This window comes from Eubalaena glacialis, unplaced genomic scaffold, assembly GCF_028564815.1.
Source record: "Eubalaena glacialis isolate mEubGla1 unplaced genomic scaffold, mEubGla1.1.hap2.+ XY scaffold_56, whole genome shotgun sequence".
Lineage (NCBI taxonomy): Eukaryota > Metazoa > Chordata > Mammalia > Artiodactyla > Balaenidae > Eubalaena > Eubalaena glacialis.
The window spans coordinates 8,288-36,141 of NW_026871455.1; the positions used below are offsets into that span (position 1 = coordinate 8,288).

Here is a 27,854-nt window from a genome sequence, read left to right on the forward strand (position 1 = left end):
CTGTGGCTCTATAGATCAGCCCATGGCATCCTGCATCCTGTGGGCCAAATTCTGCCCCAGCCTGTGCTGGTAGGACCTGCAAGTTAAGAATGGTTTTTATAATTTTAAATGTTAAGAAATTTTTAAAAAATTTTGTGAGACGTGAGAATTATATGACCATCAAATTTCAGTGTCTATAAATAAATAAAGTTTTATTGGAGCACAGCTATGCTCATTCATTTACCTTTTATCTGTGGCCGCTTTCCTGCTGCAATAACAGAATTGAGTAGATGCAACACAGGTCATGTGACAAAGCCTAAAAGATTTACTATCTGCCCTTTAGAACATTTTGCCAGACCTGGGTTAGGAAAGTAGTATTTTTTAACACTACATGTTGGAGTTTTACCTAAAGAGCACTTAACCTTAGGAAATTTTGCCGTGTGAAATAAACCTTTTTTTGGTAAATCTAAAACTGGTTACATTACTCTCAGTAATCTTCGTTAGAAGACACACTAAGACACAAAAGGTACAATTTTTACTGCTCTGGGGAGGGAATCCACCTGCTACCTTCTCTCATCGAAGAAAAAAATCACAAATCCCTGTTACTGAAATACAGCTCCCATCTGGATGAGCTTCAACTATAAAAACTACCAGGTATTTTCTGAGTATGAAAACGGGGCATCATAAACCACAAAACTATTTAGTTTGAACTTTGGTTTGAGACATCTGTTTTGACTGTGGCAGTGTTTGCCAGAGTTCATTGACTATGTAAATTTTTTAAAAGAATAGGGGGAGAATTCAAGATGGCAGTGTGGGAAGATGGAGAGTTAGCATCTCCCCACAACTAGGGCACCATTCGGCCGCTGGTGGGAAACTCTGACCCCCAAAGAGACGGGAGGAACCCCAGATTGAACTGGTAGGACATACGGGGACTGAAGGGGGAGGAGAAGTGGAAGCCAGACAAGATCAGTGCCCCTGAGGCTGGGGAGATCAGGAGAGGCAGGTGGGAGTGGCTCCCCAGAAAGAGCAGGAGATGAGTGGAGGACGTTTGTTTTTCTCTTTTTTTTTTTTTGCTGCCCCATGTGGCTTGCAGGATCTTGATTCTCGAGCCTGGGTTTGGGTGGAAACTCCTGCAGTGGGAGGTCCAAGTCCGAACCACTGGACTAACAGAGAACCTCAGACCCCAAGGAATGTTCATCAGAGTGAGGTCTCACAGAGTTCCTCATCTCAGCAGCAAGACCCAGCAATAGCCAATAGCATACAGACTCCAGAGTTGGAAACCTCAGGCCAAACCACAGGTATAACAGGAACACAATCCCAATCATAAAAAAAAAAAAAAAGACACAGCAAAAAACCATGTCACAGATGAAGGAGGAAGGTAAAAACCTATAAGACCAAATAAATGAAGAGGAAATAGGCAACCTAAATGAAAAATGATTCAGAGTAATGACAGTAAAGATGATCTAAAGGGCTTCCCTGGTGGCTCAGTTGTTGAGAATCTGCCTGCCAATGCAGGGGACATGGGTTCGAGCCCTGGTCTGGGAAGATCCCACATGCCATGGAGCAGCTGGGCCCATGAGCCACAATTACTGAGCCTGCGCGTCTGGAGCCTTTGCTCCGCAACAAGAGAGGCCACAATAGTGAGAGGCCCATGTACCGCGATGAGGAGTGGCCCCCACTTGCCACAACTAGAGAAAGCCCTCGCACAGAAACGAAGACCCAACACAGCCATAAATAAATAAATAAATAATTAATTAAAAATTAATTTAAAAAAAGATGATCCAGAATCTTGGAAATAGAATGGAAGCACGGATTGAGAAAATACGAAAAATGTTTAACAAAGATCTAGAAAAACTGAAGAACAAACAAACAGAGATGAGCATACAGACTCCAGTTATTACTCCACAATAACTGAAATGAAAAATACACTAGAAGGAATCAATAACAGAATAACAGAGTGAAAAGAATTGAAGACAATCTCAGAGACATCTGGGACATCACTAATGTACCAACATTTGATTAATAGGGGTCCCAGAAGAAGAAGAGAAAAAGAAAGTGTCTGAGAAAATATTTGAAGAGATTATAGTGGAAAACTTCCCTAACATGGCAAAGGAAATAGTCACCCAAGTGCAGGAAGCACAGACAGTTCCATATAGGATAAACCCAAGGAAAACACACCAAAACACATATTAATCAAACTAACAAAAATTAAATTCAAAGAAAGAATATTAAAAGCAGCAAGGGAAAAACAAAAGTAACATACCAAGGAATCCCCATAAGGTTATCAGCTGATTTTTCAGTGGAAACTCGGCAGACCAGAAGGGAAGGCAGGTTATACTTAAAGTGATGAAAGAGAAAAACCTACAACCAAGATTACTCTACCCAGCAAGGATCTCATTCAGATTCGGCGGAGAAGTCAGAAACTTTTCAGACAAATAAAAGCTAACGGAATTCAACACCACCAAACCAGCTTTACAACAAATGCTAAAGAAGCTTCTCTAAGCGGGAAACACAAGAGAAGAAAAAGGCCCACGAAAACAAACCCAAAACAATTAAGAAAATGGTAATAGGCACATACATATCAATAATACCCTTGAATGTAAATGGATTAAGTGCCCCAACCCAAAGACACAGACTGGCTGAATGGATACAAAAACAAGACCCATATATATGCTGTCTACAAGAGATCCACTTCAGACCTTGGGACACATACAGACTGAAAGTGAAGGGATGGAAAAAGGTATTCCATGCAAAAGGAAATCAAAAGAAACCTGGAGTAGCAATACTTGCATCAGATAAAATAGACTTTAAAATAAAGACTATTACAAGAGATAAGGAGGAACACCATATAATGATCAAAGGATCAATCCAAGAAGAAGATAAAACAACCATAAATGTTTATACACCCAACATAGGAGCACCTCAATACATAAAGCAAATGATAACAACCATGAAAGGAGAAATCAACAGTAACACAATAATAGTAGGGGACTGTAACACCCCACTTACACCAATGGACAGATCATCCAAACAGAAGATAAATAAGGAAACACAAGCTTAAATGACACAATAGACCAGATAGACCTAATTGATATTTATAGAACATGCCACCCAAAACTGGCAGAATACACTTTCTTCTCAAGTGCACACAGAGCATTCTCCAGGATACATCACATCTTGGATCACAAATCAAACCTCGGAAAATTTACAAAAATTGAAATCATATCAAACATCTTTTCTGACCAGAACGCTATGAAATTGGAATTCAATTACAAGAAAAAAACTGTAAGAAACACACATACATGGAGGCTAAACAGTGCACTACCAAATAACCAAGAGATCACTGAAGAAATCAAACAAGAAATTTAGAAATACATAGAAACAAATGACAATGAAAACACGCTGACCCAAAACCTATGGGATGCAGCAAAATCAGTTCTGAAAAGGGAAATTTATAGCCATTCAATCTCACCTCAAGAAAGAAGAAAAATCTCGAATAAACAATCTAACTGTACACTTAAAACAACTAGAGAAAAAAGAACAAAGAAAACCCAAAGTCAGTAGAAGGAAAGAAATCATAAGTGTCAGAGCAGAAATAAATGAAATAGAAATGAAGAAAACAATAGCAAAGATCAATAAAACTAATAGCTGGTTCTTTGAGAAGATAAACAAAATTGATAAACCCTTAGCCAGACTCATCAAGAAAAAAAGGGAAAGGACACAACTCACTAAACTTAGAAATGAAAAAGGAGAAATCACAACTGACACTGCAGAAATACAAAGGATTATAAGAGACTACTACAAACAACTATATGCCAATAACATGGACAACCATGAAGAAATGGACAAATTCTTGTAAAGGTATAATTTTCCAAGACTGAACCAGGAAGAATTAGAAAATATAAACAGATGTATCAAAAGTAAGGAAATTGGAACCATAATTAAAATCTTCCAACAAACAAAAGTCCAGGACCAAATGGCTTCACAGGCAAATTCTATCAAACATTTAGGGAAGAGCTAATACCGATCTTCCTCAAACTCTTCCAAAAAATTGCAGGGGGAGAAACACTCCCAAATTCATTCTATAAAGCCACCATCACCTTGATACCAAACAAAACCAAAAAAAGATATCACAAAGAAAGAAAACTACAGGCCAATATCACTGATGAACATAGATGCAAAAATCCTCAACAAAATACTAGCAAACAGAATCCAACAGCACATTAAACGGGTCAGAAACCATGATCAAGTGGGATTTGTCCCAGGGATGCAAGGATTCTTCAATATATGCAAATCAATCAATGTGATACACCACATTAACAAATTAAGGAATAAAAACCATATGATCATCTCAATCGATGCAGAAAAAGCTTCTGACAAAATTCAACACCCATTTATGATAAAAAAAAGTTCTCCAGAAAATGAGCATAGAGGGAACTAACTCAACATAATAAAGGACATATATGACAAACCCACCACAAGCCTCATACTCAATGGTGAAAAACTGAAAGCATTTCCACTAGGATCAGGAAGGAGAGAAGGATGTCCACTCTTGCCCCTCTTATTCAACATAGTTTTGGAAGTCCTAGCCACGGCAATCAGAGAAGAAAAATAAATAAAAGGAATCCAAATTGGAAAAGAAGAAGTAAAACTGTCACTATATGCCTATGACATGACACTATTCATAGAAAATCCTAAAGATGTCACCAGAAAACTACTAGATCTAATTGTTGAATTGCGTAAGGTTGCAGGATACAAAATTAATGCACAGAAATCTCTGGCATTCCTATACACCAACAATGAAAAATCAGAAAGAGAAATTAAGGAAACACTCCCATTTACCACTGCAACAAAAAGAATAAAATACCTAGGAATAAACCTACCTAAGAAGGTGAAAGACTTTTACTCAGAAAACTATAAAACACTGATGAAAGAAATCAAAGGTGACATAAACAGATGGAGAAATATACCATATTCTTGTATTGGAAGAATCAATATTGTGAAAATGACTATACTACCCAAAGCAATGTACAGATTCAATGCAATCCCTATCAAACTACCGATGGCATTCTTCACAGAATTAGAACAAAAAAACTTGCAATTCGTATGGAAACACAAAAGACCCCAAATTGCCAAAGCAATCTTGAGAGAGAAAAACGGAGCTCGAGGAATCATGCTCCCTGACCTCAAAGTATACCACAAAGCTACAGTAATCAAGACAGTATGGTACTTGCACAAAAATAGAAATATAGATCAATGGTACAGGATGGTACAGGTATCCACACACATATGGACACCTAATTTACGACAAAGGAGGCAAGAACATACAATGGGGAAAAGACAGCCTCTTCAATAATTGGTGCTGGGGAAACTGGACAGCTACATGTAAAAGAATGAAATTAGAACACTCCCTAACAATATACACAAAACTAAACTCCAACTGGTTTAAAGACTTAAATGTAAGACCAGACACCATAAAACTTTTAGAGGAAAACATAGGAAAAACACTCTTTGACATAAACTACAGCAAGATCTTTTTTGACCCACCTCTTAGAGTAACAGAAATAAAAACAAAAATAAACAAATAGGACTTAATTAAACTTAAAACTTTTGCACAGCAAAGGAAACCATAAACAAGACAAAAAGACAATCCTCAGAATGGGAGAAAATATTTGCAAATGAAGCAACAGACAAAGGATTAATCTCCAAAATATACAAACAGCTCATGGAGCTCAATATCAAAAAAACAAACAATGCAATTAAAAGTTGGGCAGAAGACCTAAATAGACGTTTCACCAAGGAAGACATACAGATGGCCAAGAGGCACATGAAAAGATGTTCAACATCACTAATTATTAGAGAAATGCAAATCAAATCTACAATGAGGTTTCACCTCATGCCAATCAGAATGGCCATTATCAGAAAAGCTAGAAACAATAAATTCTGGAAAGGGTGTGGTGAAAAGGGAACCCTTCCACACTGTTGGCGGGAATGTAAATTGATACAACCACTATGGAAAACAGTATGGAGGTTCCTTAAAAAAATAAAAAGAGAACTACCATATGACCCAGCAATCCCACTACTGGGCATATACCCTGAGAAAACCATAATTCAAAAAGAGACATGCACCACAATGTTCATTGCAGCGCTATTTACAATAGCCAGGACATGGAAGCAACCTAAATGTCCATCGACAGATGAATGGATAAGGAAGATGTAGCACATATATACAATGGAATATTACTCAGCCATAAAAAGAAATGAAATTGAGTTATTTGTAGTGAGGTGGATGGACATAGAGTCTGTCATACAGAGTGAAGTAAATCAGAAAGAGAAAAAAAAATACCGTATGCTAACGCATATATATGGAATCTAAAAAAAACAAAAAAGGTACTGATGAACCTAGTTGCAGGGTAGGAATAAAGAGGTAGACATAGAGAAGGGACTTGATGACACGGGGTGGGAGGGCGAAACTGAGGCGACGTGAGCGTAGCAACGACGTATTTACACTACGGAATGTAAAACAGTTGGCTGGTGGGAAGCAGCAGCATAGCACAGGTTGATCGGCTCGATGCTTTGTGATGACCTAGAGGAGTGGGATAGGAAGGATGGGAGGGAGACTCAACAGGGAGTGGATATGGGGACATGTGTATGCATATGGCTGATTCGTTTTGTTGTGCAACAGAAACTAACACAGTAATATGAAGCAAGTATACTCTAATGAAGATGTATTAAAAAAAAAGATATGACTTTATGAGTGATCACAGATATAATTTTCCAGGTATACTGAGAAAAACCAGAGTAGTGAAATTGCACTAAGGATGACGATAGCAACCAACTTCATATTTATTTATCTGCACATTGCACAAGAACTCTTATCCTTGTGCATCACTGCTTTTTAAAAGAGAAGCTTCTTTCATTACAGGATCCTTTTTTTTAAATAAATAAATTTATTCATTTTATTTATTTCAAAAACAAGAAAAATTATTGATGGAAAACTATCAGGAGTTAATGAGTTCTAATTTACACTTGCGAGTAAAGCAAACTCTAAAAATGGTCACATTGATGAAATAATGAATACATAATTTAATATGCTTCTGAAAACTTAACAAAAATAACCAATGTCTAGAACTACATAATTTTCGGTTATTAAATACAAAAGCATTTTCATGCAACTTCCAGTGATTCTTGCATCTGGTATAACATTTCTTTCTTAAAAGTGCATTCTTGCATAATAATAACACAAACAAAATACGTTTTGTTTTTTTCTTATGTATTTATAAATATATTTCATTTCAAATTTATCAATAATGTATATAGCTTATAGCACATTTCAGGAAATGTCTATATGCAATATTGTATTATTTGGGGTGTTTTGAATTGTCTAAAATTAAGTTAAGAGAAAATTAGGAGCTCAAAATAATGATTAAAATAGTGATCCTCTTGTACAATATTCTTGAAAATGGTGCCCCATGGATGTTCAAATAAAATGTCAGATAAATGGAATTTTAAGTGGCATGTGCAGCAGATTTTCTATTCTAATAAACACCGTTATTTATTTTCAAAAGTTTATTTTCAAATGCAAAAAATGAATTTTAAAAATACTTATTTCATGATACAGTAAACAGGAAACTTGGCTCTTAGGAAAAGAAATCTAGCTTTACTCTTCCTAAATCTTGCAGAGCAACTTTACAAAAGTTCATAATTTTAGACAGTATTTTAATAACCCAGCCTTTTTGAAAATATACAGCCTAATCAAGGATCCAGAATTGACAATGTTTGAAATGTCAACTTTATTTTATAAACTGCCAACTTTTCTTTGTAAACTAGTAGCAAAATTTTGGAATTATACAATGTGTAAACCCTTATTTACATTTAATTTTTAATATCAGAAGTTTTATTTTGCAGGGTAATTTAATTTACTTATTAAGAAGTAGAAGTCTATGAAGGTAAGGACATAGTATTATTTACCTTTCAATCCTCATAAGAGTTCAAATTCTGAAATATTGGAGATTCTCAGAAAATAGTTGTTAAAAAGTGAAAATTTGATTAAGGACTGAATAAGGTGATTTAGATGATCTTTTTCCTGAATGCCACGGTTATGTGGTTGATTCCAGAGTCACATTTTCCCGTAACATCAGATGGATGCTATAGTCTTTCCTGTGTGTCTGTGTGTGTATGTTTTAATTTTTATTTTTAGCACCAGTGGAAGTCCTACAACTTGCTATTTCCATTGGACAGTCCATCATCAACATCTTTCCAAGTCAACATCTTCCCACCTATAGATTTACCTCATTTAAAAATATCAATAACTAAAACACAAATTGATAATATTGCATTGTGTAGACATACTAAAATTTCCTTACCTGGTCCCTCTTAACGGCTATGCTTTCTGAATGTTCTGTTTTTATATTAAATAATTCTGATATCAGTAATCTTATTACACATGTATTTGCACAAATGTTCCTCACACACCGGTTTCTTATCATTGAACTTTACTTGTGCATTATGTAAAGATGAATTTGTGGTCAAGTTTATCATTCACTTCTTAGATGGTTTCTGGACTTTTTAAAAAATGCTTGACAAGGACTCCATTTTGAAACCACAGAATAAAAATCATTCATACATGTTTTCTACGTGTACTTTCATGGTTTCAGTTTTACAGTCCACGCAGCCCAAGTCCCCGCAAAATCCCTAAGTGCTTCCAGGAGCAGGGACCCGCCCGAGCGCTTGGGCCGCTAGTGCGCCCGCCCCACCGGAAATCGCGTGGGGAGCGCTTCTCCGCGGCAGCCTCCCGGCGACCTCTTCACAGTCCCACGCCCTCTTCTGTTGCCGGGGTCGTTTCCCGCGGTGCCGGTCCAGGAGCTAGCTCTGAGGCGGACGTCCCGGGACGAGCCTGGGCGTTTGGGCAGCCCGCGCTGCAACCTCGCCGGCCGTCAATCGCGATCGGTCCCTCGTACTTTCCCGCCGCTTGTCGGGCGACAAGTGGCGGCCGCTTTGAGACCGTCCCTTCCATCCGGAGCTTCACTGACCTTCGCGAGGGCTGAGACTCAGCCGCCGAGCCCGAGGTAGAGTTCCGGGAAGCCGACGTCACTAGCGGCGACGGTCCCGGTGGCGCGGAGGCGTGGGCGCTTCATGTTGTCGCCGGAGATTGGCCGAGCAGGTCTATAGCTTCTGAGGCTGGCGCTGAGCTCTGGAAGTGGTTGGGTATGCTGGCCGGGTCGACCAGCACGCCGTGGTGCCCCTTGGGCCGCGGGGACAGCTCGGGCTGCTGTGTGTGAACAGGAGAGGGTGTTCGTGCCCGGCGTCGTCCTCTGTGTGTCCCAATGGTCGTACTTTCTCAACTTTTCCAACTCGCCTGGAGGTTGGGAACAACACGGATGTACGCAGACATCGCCCAGTTTTCAACGGCCTCCCCCGTGGATCCCAATCACCCTAATACGCAAATGTTTACGTTTCTCCAGGTAGTGGGGATCGACCCGGTTGGCCGAAACGAGGAGGCCCTGGGAGGACGTCCCCGGGCCTCCCCATCCTCCTTTCACGGAGCCTCAACGCCACGGCCCAGAGGCCGCCCGGCGGTGCGTCCTTTCCGCCTTGCGGCCCGGGTCGGTCCCAGTGCCGTCGCGACGGTGGGGCTGCTCCCCGGCGGCCACTTTCATTTCTCCAGGTTCCACGCGAAGCGGCCACGGGGCTCCGCAGACCAAATCTCCCGCAGGTCTGGCTGCACCTACTCGGGGAGCGCCCGTCGTCCCCTCTTCTATTTGCCCCGGGGCGAGAAATGGGACTGATGGTGGACTGGGTCGAGCCGGGGTGTCAAGGTGGCGGCGGAGCGCTTTCGTCGGTGTGCGACACGGATCCGTCTGGGTGAGGTTCGCACTAGGGATTCTTCACCAGGTGGCTGCTGAGGCGAGGTCGACCAGATGGCCCGACGGCGATATTGGGAATAAAAAAAAAAAAAGTAATGCTTTTCTTCTTTTACAAGTTAGATTCACCATAATGTAAGCATTAGTTAAATGAGAAATCCTGAGATTTATAGTAATGAATATTACCATTGTCTATGTTACTCAAAATTACAGTAATTATTACCATTGTTTGCAGTTAATTTTGAAAACAGTGATTCAAGTTTCTGTATGCACAGAGTATGTGATTGAAGATGATGAAAGAGGGGTTTTGGAATGCAGAATTTTCTAAATATTCCTGGAAGTCGGGGAACTTCTCCTTCAGCCACAAGGCCCTGCGCCACACCCTGCAGCAAACAACCTGGAAAACCAGACCTCAATCTAGGCAGCAATAGGCCTCAAGTGTCAGTGTTTGGTCAGTGACTCACAGCTTCCTCATTTTTCATCCTTTCCATTTAGAACCAAATGGGGGAAAGTTGTACAAATATCAATATGTTCCCCTAAGCAATCACGTGGGATGCCCATCCTCCTGTCAGCCTGCCTCCAGCTTCCCCACTTCACAAGCTGTGAGCAGGATATGCCTCCCTGGTTTTCCACCAGAAGGCGTCCCCACTCCTATGCCTGCCCTGAGTCTCAGCGGAATGTGACTGGTGGTGGCTGACTCCCGTGCTCTATAGACAAGTTCTGAGTAAATAGTGCTTGTTCTCATTTTGGGGGTGGGGGGTCTTTGTTCATGTGTACAGAGCTTAGAGTGGGAACCAAATCAAGCAATGAGGATAATATGTGTTTCCAATTATTTTTCAAAAACCTTTTATTTATTAATCACCGGTTTTTAAGTTGAGATAGAAATCATATATCATAAAATTCTCTTTGAACACTCTAAAGTTTAGTGATTTATTGTCTATTTACAAAGTTGTGCAACCATCATCACTATCTGCTCCAGAATATTTTATCTCCCTACAAAGACACCTAGTGCCCCTTAACCAGTCACTTCCTGTTCCTCTTCCCCATAGCCGTAGGCAACTAAAGGTGTGCTTTTCATCCCTGTGGATTTGCTTTCTCTGTATATTTCAAGAACATGGATTTGTACAACTGTGGCCTTTATGTCTGGCTTCTTATACAGTGTCATGTGTTTGAGGCTCATCCATGTTTTATTATGCGATTAATTCGTCTCTTTGGCCTCAGAACTTTCCTTTGTAAGTCCCTAAGATACACACACAGGGAATTCCCTGGTGGTCCAGTGGTTAGGACTCCACCACCCTCTCTCTGTCAAGGGCCCGGATTCGATCCCTGGTGGGGGAACTAAAATCCTACAAGCTGTGCAATACGGCAAAGAGAAAAATAAATACACACACACACACACACACACACACGTGCTACCATTGTTTTTAATGTGGAAAATAGAGTACCAAAATTGCTATTATAACCATTTTATGCAGACAGTTCCAGGGCCCCAAATTGCCGCACCAAACCAGAGCTACCAACAAGCACAGAGGACACCAGCCCAGCTGTGCTGCCCTTTCTCAGAACTCTCCACACCACCCACCCTTTCCAAGACTCCACCAATTTGTGCCACCACCCAGTGGCCAAAGAGGTGACCACCTGTGCAAGGTGAGGGGGGCAGCAGTGGCAAAGGGAGACAGGGATGAAAGGAGAGACAAGTGGCAAAGCCTACAGCACCGGGTATCCCAGTCGGTCTCACCACCAAGTACTAACCAGGCTCAACCCTGCTCAGCTTCTAAGCTCAGAAGCTGGCAGGTGACTTCATGGTTATGTGGACCTGGATGATGGCAGCCCAGACCAGGCACCCAATACCCCATGCTGTGCAGCCCTGCCATGCCAGCTCCACTCCTCAGCTCATGTCAGAGTGCTGGGGCCCCAGCCTCCTGTGGGCAAACTTCTCCTGACACACCCTCAGCCATCTGGTGGCCAGGCCACCAGGCTGTGACTCTGACTTCCCAGGAGATTGTTTTCAGACAGGGTATGTGGCCAGTGGTAACAGGGCTGAGCAGCTGGAAGTGACTGGAGGAAAGCCCAGTCTTCTGTAATTCAATGCTGCCCGGACACCGAGTGACACTGTCTCTCTGATGCCTTCATGGTTCCATCTGGATATTCCACACACACAGCCGTGTTGCAGGCTGGGATTCCAGGGACAGCACTAACAGGGTGGCAGCATCCCCCAGTGACCAACGCCAGGCACCCGGCCTCCACCACCTCTGGATGCTCATGTACGCAGCCTCGCTATCACATTCCTTAAGATTACAAACAGGGGATTCAAGGCACCGAAGACTTGTCCTACGTCAGGCAGAGGGCTTCGAACTGAAGTCTAGTGACTTCTAATGCTGTCCCCTAAGGCCACGCCATCTGCCAGGAGACACGTCCACCTCCAGGTAATCACAATCAGGCTAGTTAAGTACAAAGAGGGACAGGTGTGTCATGGTGGGTACGAGGTGGAAACTTCCTCCCTCTGCTTCTGTTTCCCTACTTGCTGCTCCCCGGGGGGCCCAAGCCAATTCCTCCTCAATATCCTTTGTTCTTGTATCGTCCTGTTTTGACTCGGACACCACTGGAGGATGTCTGCCCTTCAAGGTATAATTTTCTCAATTTTGATTAGTACAGCCATGAAATGTTTTCAAAGTGTGAAAGTACACAAAAGGTAAAAATCATCCAGGTCATTGAAGTTCTACATGAGGTGAGGGTGAAAGAAGAACCGTTGGGCTCCTAGTCCTGGAAGGAAGGAAGGAGGAGGAAGAAAGAATTAAACTTTGGTGAACTTACTCTACACATGTCCTGTGTTTACACCTTTTATCTATTCAGTTATTTAGTCATCACAGTTTTTCAAGATCCTTTCTCTCTCCGGCCCATTGTCTTCACAGAGCTCACAGGCAGGAGAGTTACTCAAAGCATGATCACACCACTGAGGGCGATGGTGTCCCAGATGAGGCCAGAGGCAGCCAGGAGAAGGGGTGTTGTTCAAGAAGGGTTTCGTGGAGAAGGTGATATATGAAGAGGCTCTTCAAGGATGAGTTAACATCTAGCCAAAGACTGGCATTGAGCAGGACCCAAGTACAAGATCAATGAATGAGTGGATAGATACACTAATGTATGCCATCCCCCTAACACAGACAAGGAGGCCTGGCCCACTGAGGGTTTGCAAATTTGGAAACGGCTCAATGGGGGATCAGTGGGGAGGGGTTACAGCATGATGCCTGCCTCACTCCCTTTATGGGTGTCTTAACACCACGATGCCCTGTGTTCTGCCTTCTCAGGGAGGCCTCGTCTGTCCTCTGCTCTGGGATACTGACTATCATTCCCAGCAACACCTGCCTGTGTGGCCTCAGTGATCCTATATGTAATTGTGCTCATCTTAAGGGGACCCATTGATGAAGGAGAAGGTGGTGGGCAGCTCAAGATAGAAAGGTGGAAGGAGAGAATGACAGGGAGTGCTGCAACAATGGGATCATGGGGTGGGATGCAAGGGGGGAGGATGGGGCAGAGGTCGTGTCTTAGAGCTTGAGGGTGGGGCCATCAAGGGGTTCCCTCACTGATAGGGATTCAACAAGAGGAGACAAGGGATGAGCTCAGTTTGGGACCTAGGACTTTAAGAAGCCTAGGGGAATTTCGGGCAGAGATGACAGGTGAGCTAAGCATAGGAAATGAAGGTGTGACAGAGGGGCAGGATCAGAGCTTTGACCCAGATGAGACGGGGAGGAAGTGGAGCAGAGGGGGCCTGAGGACACTGAGGAAGTTTATTAACTACAGTCATCATGGGGGTTCAGTCCACAGCCTGCTAGTTGCTAACAGAGCACTGCGCCCAAATTCACATGTTTCCACTTTGAATCTCTGGAGTAGAATTTGCTGAAATAAATTACTGGGATTGAATTTACCAGATTGGTGTGATCAACCTCAAGCTAATGAGCTAGGAAAATGAAATCAAGGCTTCCAAATAAAAGCAAAACAGACTGAGCACAAGACAACTATTCCAGCTAAAAACTAAGACTCAAGTTCATCCTGAGTTCCAAGTACACACACACACACACAAAACTGGATAATTCAGAGTAAAAGTACAATTTCTCGTTCACCCGTATCAAGGTATCCATGGTTCACTTGTATATATTCTTCCAACTTAAAAAAAACATTTTCAAGTATATTTTTATTTACTCACAGATAATATAGTTTCATATTTACTTGTCTTAAATACTCTGTGTTGTCTCGAAGCTTGCTTTTGTCAAGTAACAGCAAGACTTTGAGGTGTCGCCATTTCCTGTTTTGGGGTTTTCCGCTGCTATGTGAGAACACTGCAGAAAGCTTTCCACAGAACCACATAATACCGCTATAAGCATATCCAGTTTCATATTTCATTTCGATCTCGCACCTTCATGCTAATAACAATATGCATAATTAAACGTTTCTAAGTTTTCAAAGATAATTTTCTTTAAAGTGAATATAAAGCCCATTCACCAAGCAGTTTCTGTGGTGTCTTGTCTTAGTCTCATCTCGTCTTGATTTCCTTAAAACTTTGAGGCGAAAACTTCGTTGTAAACTTTAGGTTAAACTGTAGGCTGTCTCTAGCGCAGCTAATTCCATTACTGACATCGGTGGTAATAACCGGTTTTCAGATTAATCCTACTAAAAATATCTAGCACATTAATGACAAAAACAAAGTTATTACAAGACAGTTCACAGCATGAGGCTTTGGAAGTCCACAGGAGCCGGGAGCAGCCTGTCCGTGTTTAGGGGCTGAGGCCTCTCCTCGTCTCTCTTCTCCACCATGAAGGGCTGAGAGGGGCTCTGACTCAGCAGGGATGCGGGGACAGAAGTCCCCCAGCCAGTTCAGCGCCCCTACACCTGACTCTTCCCCGCTCGGTCGTGTCCAGACGCTCACATGAGGGCACCTCAGCTGACACACTGAGAATTCAGTCCCATCTGTCTTCTCGCAGCCCCACCAGCACACTGGCTGGGTCATGAAGCTCTTTCGGGAGAGTTATAGCCTGATGGCCAGGAGAGGACACAGGGGCAGCTCGTCTGCACTGTTTCCAAGCAAGGCGGCAACACTTGTTTTTTTGTTTGGTTCTCTTTTCTGCATGTGTTGAATTTATTCAGCATAATCACAGGGGTGTTGCCGTCATGCTGTCACACACACACACAAACACAGATATTGCACCGCATCCATGTGGAGCCCAAGTGCATTCCTTCTGAGGCTTATTTACATGCTTTTACGTGCCACAGCCCATCTTTTAAATAATACATGTTTCAATGCCAGTTGCTGTGTTGACTTTCTCAGCATCATCTGCAGACATCTTCACGACTGCAGCACCCAGAGCAAGCTGTTTTCCTTCTGCCTCAATTGCAACAATCCTATCTGTTGAAGCGGAGCAAAGCTTAGCTCCTGGAGAAGCTAAGCCTAGACACGTGATATCAACTCCTCTGAGTACAAATTTGATGGCTCCTTTATCCACCTGCTGGTGTGGAAAAAGGGTCTTCTTTATCTCTTTTTGTGTGGAATAACCTTGGGATTGGATAAAACGACCTTCTCTTTTTCTAAATAGAGTAACTCTCCAGTCATTGTAAAGATTTCCATCTGTTTATGGCATCCCACGCTTTCAACTGGTTCCTTCTTAGGCACGATTGGATGAAGCCGTGGTTCAATGCCTGGGAAAGGTTCTACTTGTTCTTAGTACCCTTAATAGCAGGGTTTCCACTGGATGTAGCTGAACACATTTCTTTTTAATCAATTTCTTGAACATGATTCAAGGTGAAGGGGTGATGATAGAGAAGGGCCGGGAATGGGGAAAAATAGACTTAGCAAGAATCCGGCAGACCCCCTACACCTGGAAGGCCAAAGGGAGGGTGGCAGCTGGGGTCGTTACCCTCAAGTGATGCATATGGCCGCACTTTTCCAGCTCTAGGGAAATCTCATTCCGTCTGTTCCTTCAGCTCCTTTCTCCAACTATTCATGTGAGCACTGCGGCAATTTGGGGGCTGTTTGGAGTTACCAATTTCTCCCCAGGGCTGGTAGCTGAAAGGGAGGAAGTTGAGCAGGAAGAAGAGACGAAGCACTCATTCTCGTTGCAAGAACAGAATGGAGGGGCGGCACCTGGTCTCCAGAGGGACGGTTGGCCATTTCTGCAGGGTCACAGGGGTCAGAAGAGTGTGGGCTTCAACACTCAGGGGCATCCTCCTGAATTCCACTACCAAGTTAGGGTCCCTCTCACGGCCCTGACCTCCCACGGGCTAGCAGACCTCTGGTGGGTGGCTGACTAACCTCGTCTGGGACTTGGAGCCTGGCTACTTTAACTAATAAATTGTTGATGAAAGTAATCAATAAACAATCTATAATAGGAATAGAAAAGCATCTTATTTGAGCCAATCCGTGGACTATAGCCTGGAAGACAACCCCTCAGATATCTTTGAGGAACTGTCCCAGGGAAGCATGGTTTTCAGTACAGTTTTATATATTGGAAGAACAAAGAAAATTAAACAAGTCAGGGATACATTCCTTTAAGGTTTCAGGGGAAAAACAAAAACCAAACCAAAACAAACAAACAAAAAACAGATCAGCCCATACACAGTGAGTTAGCATGGCCTTGGCACCTGGGACATGAGGCTTATTATTATTTTTTTTTTTTAGTGTTTTTATTCATAATTTTCTTTATTTTTTCTTTTTTAAATTTTAATTTATTTATTTTATTGAAGTATAGTTGATTTACTTTGTGTTAATTTCTGCTGTACAGCAAAGTGACCTAATAATACACATATATACATTGTTTTTAAAATTCTTTTCCATTATGGTTTATCCCAGGATATTGAACATCGTTCCCTGTGCTATATATCAATAGTAGGACCTTGTTGTTCATCGTGACACACAATATTTTATCATAAGGACTTTATGCCAAAATGGATAGTACTGGGGGGAAAAGCATTTGAAAATAATCCAAGATATCCGGGGTGGATTCACCAAGTGAAGGAAACCCACACTTGAAGTCAGAAGCCAGGTTATTTATTCATAATGAGAATCTCTAACTATTGAGCGAGATACTAGAGTCATCAGACCTGCCTGTTCTGCCCTGCTGGGCGAGCATCTCAGAAAGCCAAGTTGTCTGCCGGTTGCCAGGGGAGCCTGGACTCCAGCCTCCCATCCCATTTACATATCTCATTTCTCAGTGTGTGGCCTTCAAGCCACGTGCCTCAGAATCCCCCAGGTGGGCTTGGTGAGCACTCAGATGGCCAAACCTCAACCCAGGACCACTGACCCCCACTCTCTGGGACCAGAGCCTGGGAATCTGTATTTTTAACCAGCACCTCAGAGGATGGCTGATGTTTGGGAACTACTTGTTCATGGCCTTTAGGTGGCGAGAGCTGATATATCTTGATCTAAAACGATGCTATGTCTGGGAAAGGACTGGGCTAGATTTGTCTCCACCCATTCTTTCTTCAGGTGCTTTCTTTTTTTTTTTTTTTTCACACACACACACACACACACACACACTGTATTTTATTTTTACAAGAGATAAATAGACTGACACCAAGCATTGCACATGGAAGACCACAACAAAAGCAACAATGATTGCAATTACCAAACATGAAACACACTCATACTATGTCATAATATTGACATTCAGTCCAGTAATCCTCCACTGTAACAGCTCCTTTACTTTGCAGTGAAAATTGATTTGTATATTCTTTGCCTCTGAGTCCTTGTGGGATTTTTTCTTTTTTTAAATTCAAACAGAAAGTAACAAAAATTATACTCATCCTCATCAGTTCACCCAGTCCCATGTAATTAATTTTTTTTTCATCTTGATCTTTTGTTAGCACTTTTATGAGCTCATCAGTTTTTCATTAGAGTTCTGAAAATGCTTATTCATTCAGTTCAGCAGTACAGTCAGGTACCAGAAACCTGTACTTGTCAGAGTCTTTTCCATGAATTTCCTGAAGATGAAACCCTTTTATAGGAACATATTTACAGAAGCATCAGAGTACACCCAGAACTGTCTGTAAATGACAAAAGACTTAAAAATGACCACGGTTAAAGATTTGATGAAAGTTCATAATAATGCAGTTGACAAGAAAATTAGTTATTTCTGAGATATACATTTTAAAGTAATAACTAGGATTATGACTTATAACATTATACCAGAACATATAAGATTTTTAGAAATTTCATGTAATGTCTGAAACATTTATATTAACATATTTCCATACAAATAACCCAATGAAAGTTTAGTATTAGTTGTTTTGTTTGTTTGTTTATACTGCAGGTTCTTATTAGTCATCAATTTTATACACATCAGTGTATACATGTCAATCCCAATCGCCCAATTCAGCACACCACCATCCCCACCCCACCGCAGTTTTCCCCCCTTGGTGTCCATATGTCTGTTCTCTACATCTGTGTCTCAACTTCTGCCCTGCAAACCGGCTCATCTGTACCATTTTTCTAGGTTCCACATACATGCGTTAATATACGATATTTGTTTTTCTCTTTCTGACTTATTTCACTCTGTATGACAGTCTCTAGATCCATCCACGTCTCAACAAATGACTCAATTTCGTTCCTTTTTATGGCTGAGTAATATTCCATTGTATATATGTACCACAACTTCTTTATCCATTCGTCTGTTGATGGGCATTTAGGTTGCTTCCATGACCTGGTTATTGTAAATAGTGCTGCAATGAACATTCGGGTGCATGTGTCTTTTTGAATTACGGTTTTCTCTGGGTATATGCCCAGTAGTGGGATTGCTGGGTCATATGGTAATTCTATTTTTAGTTTTTTAAGGAACCTCCATATTGTTCTCCATAGTGGCTGTATCAATTTACATTCCCACCAACAGTGCAAGAGGGTTCCCTTTTCTCCACACCCTCTCCAGCATTTGTTGTTTGTAGATTTTCTGATGATGCCCATTCTAACTGGTGTGAGGTGATACCTCATTGTAGTTTTGATTTGCATTTCTCTAATAATTAGTGATGTTGAGCATCTTTTCATGTGCTTCATGGCCGTCTGTATGTCTTCTTTGGAGAAATGTCTATTTAGGTCTTCTGCCCATTTTTGGATTGGGGTGTTTGTTTCTTTAATATTGAGCTGAATGAGCTGTTTATATATTTTGGAGATTAATCCTTTGTCCGTTGATTCGTTTGCAAATATTTTCTCCCATTCTGAGGGTTGTCTTTTCGTCTTGTTTATGGTTTCCTTTGCTGTGCAAAAGCTTTGAAGTTTCATTAGGTCCCACTTGTTTATTTTTGTTTTTATTTCCATTACTCTAGGAGGTGGATCAAAAAAGATCTTGCTGTGATTTATGTCAAAGAGTGTTCTTCCTATGTTTTCCTTTAAGAGTTTTATAGTGTCCAGTCTTACATTTAGGTCTCGAATCCATTTTGAGTTTATTTTTGTGTATGGTGTTAGGGAGTATTCTAATTTCATTCTTTTACATGTAGCTGTCCAGTTTTCCCAGCACCACTTATTGAAGAGGCTGTCTTTTCTCCATTGTATATCTTTGCCTCCTTTGTCATAGATTAGTTGACCATAGGTGCGTGGGTTTATCTCTGGGCTTTCTATCTTGTTCCATTGATCTATGTTTCTGTTTTTGTGCCAGTACCATATTGTCTTGATTACTGTAGCTTTGTAGTATAGTCTGAAGTCAGGGAGTCTGATTCCTCCAGCTCCGTTTTTTTCCCTCAAGATTGCTTTGGCTATTCGGGGTCTTTTGTGTCTCCATACAAATTTTAAGATGATTTGTTCTAGCTCCGTAAAAAATGCCATTGGTAATTTGATAGGGATTGCATTGAATCTGTAGATTGCTTTGGGTAGTATAGTCATTTTCACAATGTTGATTCTTCCAATCCAAGAACATGGTATATCTCTCCATCTGTTGGTATCATCTTTAATTTCTTTCATCAGTGTCTTATAGTTTTCTGCATACAGGTCTTTTGTCTCCCTAGGTAGGTTTATTCCTAGGTATTTTATTCTTTTTGTTGCAATGGTAAATGAGAGTGTTTCCATAATTTCTCTTTCAGATTTTTCATCATTAGTGTATAGGAATGCAAGAGATCTCTGTGCATTAATTTTGTATCCTGCAACTTTACCATATTCATTAATTAGCTCTAGCAGTTTTCTGGTGGCATTTTTAGGATTCTCTATGTATAGTATCATGTCATCTGCAAACAGTGACAGTTTTAATTCTTCTTTTCCAATTTGTATTCCTTTTATTTCTTTTTCTTCTCTGATTGCCGTGGCTAGGACTTCCAGAACTATGTTGAAAAATAGTGGTGACAGTGGACATCCTTGTCTCGTTCCTGATCTTAGAGGAAATGCTTTCAGTTTTTCACCGTTGAGAATGATGTTTGCTGTGGGTTTGTCATATATGGCCTCTATTATGTTGAGGTAGGTTCCCTCTATGCCCACTTTCTGGAGAGTTTTTATCATAAATGGGTGTTGAATTTTGTCAAAAGCTTTTTCTGCATCTATTGAGATGATCATATGGTTTTTATTCTTCAATTTGTTAATATGGTATATCACATTGATTGATTTGCGTATATTGAAGAATCCTTGCATCCCTGGGATAAATCCCACTTGATCATGGTGTATGATCCTTTTAATGTGTTGTTGGATTCTGTTTGCTAGTATTTTGTTGAGGATTTTTGCATCTATATTCATCAGTGATATTGGTCTGTAATTTTCTTTTTTTGTAGTGTCTTTGTCTGGTTTTGGTATCAGGGTGATGGTGGCCTCATAGAATGAGTTTGGGAGTGTTCCTTCCTCTGCAATTTTTTGGAAGAGTTTGAGAAGGATAGGTGTTAGCTCTTCTCTAAATGTTTGATAGAATTTACCTGTGAAGCCATCTGGTCCTGGACTTTTGTTTGTTGGAAGATTTTTAATCACAGTTTCAATTTCATTACTTGTGATTGGTCTGTTCATATTTTCTGCTTCTTCCTGGTTCAGTCTTGGAAGGTTATACCTTTCTAAGAATTTGTCCATTTCTTCCAGGTTGTCCATTTTATTGGCATAAAGTTGCTTGTAGTAGTCTCTTAGGATGCTTTGTATTTCTGCGGTGTCTGTTGTAACTTCTCCTTCTTCATTTCTGATTTTATTGATTTGAGTCCTCTCCCTCTTTTTCTTGATGAGTCTGGCTAATGGCTTATCAATTTTGCTTATCTTCTCAAAGAACCAGCTTTTAGTTTTATTGATCTTTGCTATTGTTTTCTTTGTTTCTATTTCATTTATTTCCGCTTTGATCTTTATGATTTCTTTCCTTCTGCTAACTTTGGGTTTTGTTTGTTCTTCTTTCTCTAGTTCCTTTAGCTGTAAGGTTAGATTGTTTACTTGAGATGTTTCTTGTTTCTTGAGGTAGGCTTGTATAGCTATAAACTTCCCTCTTAGAACTGCTTTTGCTGCATCCCATAGGTTTTGGGTTGTCGTGTTTTCATTGTCATTTGTCTCTAGGTATTTTTTGATTTCCTCTTTGATTTCTTCACTGATCTCTTAGTTATTTAGTAACGTATTGTTTAGCCTCCATGTGTTTGTGTTTTTTATGTTTTTTCCCCTGTAATTCATTTCTAATCTCATAGCGTTGTGGTCAGAAAAGATGCTTGATATGATTTCAATTTTCTTAACTTTACTGAGGCTTGATTTGTGACCCAAGATGTGATCTATCCTGGAGAATGTTCCGTGCGCACTTGAGAAGAATGTGTAATCTGCTGTTTTTGGATGGAATGTCCTATAAATACCAATTAAATCTATCTGGTCTATTGTGTCATTTAAAGCTTCTGTTTCCTTATTTATTTTCATTTTGGATGATCTGTCCATTGGTGTAAGTGAGGTGTTAAAGTCCCCCACTATTATTGTGTTACTGTCAATTTCCTCTTTTATAGCTGTTAGCAGTTGCCTTATGTATTGAGGTGCTCCTATGTTGGGTGCATATATATTTATAATTGTTATATCTTCTTCTTGGATTGATCCCTTGATCATTATGTAGTGTCCTTCCTTGTCTCTTGTAACATTCTTTATTTTAAAGTCTATTTTATCTGATATGAGTATAGCTACTCCAGCTTTCTTTTGATTTCCATTTGCATGGAATATCTTTTTCCATCCCCTCACTTTCAGTCTGTATGTGTCCCTAGGTCTAAAGTGGGTCTCTTGTAGACAGCATATATATGGGTCTTGTTTTTGTATCCATTCAGCAAGCCTGTGTCTTTTGGCTGGAGCATTTAATCCATTCACGTTTAAGGTAATTATTGATATGTGTGTTCCTATGACCATTTTCTTAATTGTTTTGGGTTTGTTTTTGTAGGTCCTTTTCTTCTTTTGTGTTTCCCACTTAGAGAAGTTCCTTTAACATTTGTTGTAGAGCTGGTTTGGTGGTGCTGAATTCTCTTAGCTTTTGCTTGTCTGTAAAGCTTTTGATTTCTCCATCAAATCTAAATGAGATCCTTGCCGGGTAGAGTAATCTTGGTTGTACTTTCTTCCCTTTCATCACTTTAAGTATATCATGCCACTCCCTTCTGGCTTGTAGAGTTTCTGCTGAGAAATCAGCTGTTAACCTTATGGGAGTTCCCTTGTATGTTATTTGTCGTTTTTCTCTTGCTGCTTTCAATAATTTTTCTTTGTCTTTAATTTTTGCCACTTTGATTACTATGTGTCTCGGCGTGCTTCTCCTTGGGTTTATCCTGTATGGGACTCTCTGCGCTTCCTGGACTTGGGTGGCTATTTCCTTTCCCATGTTAAGGAAGTTTTCGACTATAATCTCTTCAAATATTTTCTCTGGTCCTTTCTCTCTCTCTTCTCCTTCTGGGACCCCTATAATGCGAATGTTGTTGTGTTTAATGTTGTCCCAGAGGTCTCTTAGCCTGTCTTCATTTCTTTTCATTCTTTTTGCTTTAGTCTGTTCCACAGCAGTGAATTCCACCATTCTGTCTTCCAGGTCACTTATCCGTTCTTCTGCCTCAGTTATTCTACTATTGATTCCTTCTAGTGTAGTTTTCCTTTCAGTTATTGTATTGGTCATCTCTGTTTGTTTGTTCTTTAATTCTTCTAGGTCTTTGTTAAACATTTCTTGCATCTTCTCGATCTTTGCCTCCATTCTTATTCCAAGGTCCTGGATCATCTTCACTATCATTATTCTGAATTCTTTTTCTGGAAGGTTGCCTATCTCCACTTCATTTAGTTTTTTGGGGGGTTTTTTTCTTGTTCCTTCATCTGGTATATAGCCCTCTGCCTTTTCATGTTGTCTATCTTTCTGTAAATGTGGTTTCTGTTCCACAGGCTGCAGGACTGTAGTTTTTCTTGCTTCTGCTGTCTGCCCTCTGGTGGTTGAGGCTATCTAAGAGGCTTGATGGGAGGCTCTGGACGTGGGTAGAGCTGACTGTTGCTGTGGCGGTCCGAGCTCCGTAAAACTTTAATCCACTTGACTGTTGATGGGTGGGGCTGGGTTCCCTCCCTGTTGGTTGTTTTGCCTGAGGCAACCCAACACTGGAGCCTACCCGGGCTCTTTGGTGGGGTTAATGGCAGACTCTGGGAGGGCTCACGCCAAGGAGTACTTCCCAGAACCTCCGCTGCCAGTGTCCTTGTCCCCACGGTGAAACAGAGCCAGCCCCTGCCTCTGCAGGAGACCCCCCAACACCAGCAGTTATGTCTGGTTCAGTCTCACCCAGGGTCACTGCTCCTTCCCCTGGATCCCGATGCACACACTATTTTGTGTGCGCCCTCCAAGAGTGGGGTCTCTGTTTCCCCCAGTCCTGTCAAAGTCCTGCAATCAATTCCCACTAGGCTTCAAAGTCTGATTCTCTATGAATTCCTCCTCCCGTTGCCGGACCCCCAGGTTGGGAAGCCTGACGTGGGGCTCAGAACGTTCACTCCAGTGGGTGGATTTCTGTGGTAAGTGCTCGCCAGTCTGAGTCACCCACCCAGCAGTTATGGGATTTGATTTTACTCTGATTGTGCCCCTCCTACCATCTCACTGTGGCTTCTTCTCTGTCCTTGGACGTGGGGTATCCTCCTTGGTGTGTTCCAGTGTCTTCCTGTCGATGATTGTCCAGCAGCCAGTTGTGATTCTGGTGCTCTCGCAAGAGGGAGTGAGAGCACGTCCTTCTACTCCGCCATCTTGGTTAATCCCCTCGAGGCTTATTATTGAAGGAGCTTCAGCATTGGCGTCTCAGGAAGGGAGACGTTTCATCTTTATTTTTAACATGGACAATCTTTACTTCTGGTCAATGCACCCTTTTCTTTAATAATTAAAGCAGAAGCACAGTGTATGTTTGATAGGCCACACGCAGGCTGTTCTAATATGCGTAACAGTCAAGTTAACTCATATATAAGCCAGACGACTTCCCCATACCTCAATATGTGAAAATACCTTTTATCAAAATCCTGGGTCTGGGTGGGGGTTTCTGCTTTTTCTGCTTTCTTTCTACACAGAAGCTCCTCTGCTGTTTTCGATGGTGACTAACAATTACTACCCTGTCACCTGTGAGACTTTGCACAGCTGGACCATTCATCTCTTTCAGACACTATGGGTGCTCCACCTAGCCCGTGGAGGGGTCCTTGTTACTGCCAACTGCAGAGCAGTCTAGCTCCAAATCGCTCTCATCACTGCTTTCCCCGCGTCACAAGTCAGTTTCTCTGGAAGGGAATGTTAACATAGATTTTGGCAAGCAGGGTGCAAATTCGGTGTCAACCTCTGTGACAGGGCAGAGAGGGAGCAGGATTGGCCAGATGGCATAGTTGAGCAGCTGTCAAGCCCTGAGGAAGCCTTGCCCCAGCCCATGGGGGCTCTGAAGCATATGTGGCCATCACAGGTGTTGTAAGTGCCCCTCTGCACTTGACCATTGGGTGTGGCAGCCCTGAGAGGGACCCATGCATCGGTGAGGCTGCCTGAGGAGATCTTGCCTGGAAGTTACCTGTTGATGGCCTCCAGCAGTTGTGCAGTGAGTGTTTTCTGGGTCAGAGGTGTGGGTGGCACATCCGTGTGCCCCCTGAGTGGTGCCCCATATTTTAGAGATGAGTAAGTGGGGAACATGTTAGAGATATTTGGCTTGTCATCTTCCCCTTGCTGCACCACCTAACATGCTACACTACCTGATTCTGGTGGTAAACAGTCATGATGATTAAATTTCTTTAACTTCATTTTGAATTATTACTGTAAAGTAGATTGTTTCCTAATATTTACTACATATTCTGGTAGCAAATCTCACTATTATCAGTAAAATTAGTTTAGGTTCATTTGTGAGTTGTTACCCTGAGGGCTATTGAAATAATGAGGATTCTGTTTTCTCACATTGTATAATCTAAGTAGATACACGCTGTTGATGCAGGCACACAGAGGGGCAGATCTGGGCAAATATATTAAACAAACATGACATTAAACACACTTTAGGTAAAGGCATCTTGGGGCGTTTGGCCAAATACCACTAAGGTATGGAGGACTTTGAGTCCGATCTGCACAGAAGGTTCCAAAAATAGCCTGAAGCTACTACTCATTGAAAGCTTATGTTTTAGTTTCTCATAATTCCATCACTGGGCAAGTCTTGGTGAGTCATTTCTTGTTGATGTTTTTGTAGCTGTTGTTTTGGTTCTCCTTGCAATCTACTGGTGCCACGTGAGAAAAAATTTTCAGCTGGGGCAATTTTTCCCCAATCCCCCGTCCCCAGAGGACAAGTGGCTACATCCGGAGACATTTTGGGTTGTCACGCCTGAGGAGATGCTAGTGGGTAGAAGCCAGCGGTGCTGCTCAACATCCCAGAACTCACAGGAGAGCTCCCAAGCAAAAAATTATCCAGCTCAGAATGTCTTTCATCCCCAGGTTGAGAAATCTTGCCCTAGAGCAAGAGCAAAGGGCTGAAACATCACACAATGTGCATTCTGCACTTTTTGAGCAGAGTATTGGACTAAAACCTTTATACAAAAAGTGAATAAGCTTGTTGAGGTTAGTGGCACTGTGACAACTCTTGTTGAAAGTCACCCCCATGTGATACTGTACCTCTCATGAGCTTTCAGTGTAGTTGAGCTTTAACAGCGTGACACAAGTCTGGAACAACTTTGGTCTTTCCCACTTGGTCTATGCAAACCTCTAGGAGGAGAAGCTAAAAGGGTCATATTATCAGGGGGAAAAGAACACGCAGATGAAACAAGCTGTGAGATCTTTAGCACCCACCACAGGCAGTGAGGTCTCTGGAGCTCAGCTGCAGTCACAAGCTGTGTGAATCAGCTTAGGAATAGATGCTTGTGCAGTTTAGCCTCCTTGTCCCCAATAAATGTTCATGCAATGCCTGTTACATGCTAGGCATGGAAATGTCACAGCCCAGTCTCAAGCAGCACCGCTGTAAGCCTGGACACTCAGGACGTGGTATAGGTGCTGTGATAGACACCAGAAGAAGCCTCAGTTGAGGAGAGCACAGAGCACAGACTAGTGACTGCAGAGGCTCTAATTTGTAAACCTTGCAGCTACAAGAGTCCTGCTCACGTGTGAAGCCAAAGAATTGCCTGATGAATGGCTGATATAATGACACTGAGTTTACCAAGAAAAGCTGCCCGTCTGGGGGTCTGAGAGACCAGCCCCGTGGAGGACGTGGTAGAGCTGCCGCCACAGCTGCCTGCATAAGGTCTCAACAGCCTGGTCCCGCCACCCACACTGGGCCAGCTTCCTCACCTCACCTCTCTCTGTCATCTTTTTGGCTGAACGAAAACACATCTATATTTGACTTTTCTCTGGCATTTCTCATTTGTCTGGATGGTTAAACAATAACATTGTAAAAGTAGTCGGACAATTTTGACCATATTAGGTATTTTGCAGGTGTTTCTACCGTTAGTCCCTGTTTACTCTGCCATCTGGAAAACGATGACAGCTAATAAATTTCCCAGTGACCAATCTTTACAAATCTGAGTAGAAGTTAGAAACCTCTAAAGCTGTAGTTAATTGAGTTATGAAAATAAGCTCAATGAAGTTCTGAATATATTTAGTCATGCCAATCTTATCAGGGGAGATTTTTTCTTATTGCGTTTTTGGGCTATATCTTAAACCAACGCACAGCCTGTGCTTAGGTGGCAAGCCTTAGCAACCTCAAATCGGTGCTAGCATGCACACCCGGGGAAAGTCAGAGGCGCCTTTAGTTGCCCTGCACATCCGAGCACCTGGCAGGGGGAGACTAACAGCAGGGAAAGTCTTCAGGGACAGCAGGTACCCAGTTATCCCAGCTCTGAAAGGAGGAAGATGGGGCAAGGACAGCTCGCTGGGTGAAAGGAAGGTGCTTATGACTGGCTGTGGGCCGCAGCCAGGCTGATAGCAGGCCTGAGAGCCTCAAGGAAGGGAAAGAAAAGAGAGACAGGAGGGAGGAGAACAGTGCGGGAAGGGTAAATTCACCTTCAGGTGGCAAAACACAAGTGTCGCAGCAGAGACTGGGGAGGAGAGGGGATCCGGTGGGAGGAGCCGGAGAAATACCTGAAGGACGCTTCCTCCCACCCCCCCACTCCAGACGGGGCACATGGTGCAGGCGACGGTATTTGCATCCACTCCCCTCACTAAGAGTGTGCGCTTCAAGCTGGTCTTGAGAACACACCTCATTCTTCTCTGTGATTGCAGGTTGGGTCTTCTCTGCCCGCCTCCCCCTCACCTTTCACTTTGCCCTGAAGTCTTCATTTTTTCAGGCAAACAGTGTGGCTCAATGGGCAGAGTTGAGCACCCAGGAGGCAAATCCTGACTCGCAGGTGTAATATATATTCATATTAATAGCTTATTTATATTTATTAATTTCATTTATTATAATAAAAGAGTACTACATAATTATATGTACATATAATGTAAATAAAGTGTTAAAAATGATATACTAATATTATTTTAATATAATAATATTTATTAATATATCAATAATATATGTTCATATTAATCATACATAGGCTGATTTAGTTAGTGACATCCTTGGCAAGAAGAAAAGCAAAGACTATAGAAATCAGAAGAACTGAGAAATTTGAAGGCCTTTGAGAGA

At 41.9% G+C, this 27,854-nt stretch overlaps 1 pseudogene; it reads right to left on the bottom strand.

Annotated features, from left to right (window-relative positions):
* Positions 1-15,080: 15,080 nt before the first annotated feature.
* LOC133083677 (malignant T-cell-amplified sequence 1-like) lies at positions 15,081-26,539 on the bottom strand (annotated as a pseudogene).
* Between the last annotated feature and the right edge of the window lie 1,315 nt (positions 26,540-27,854).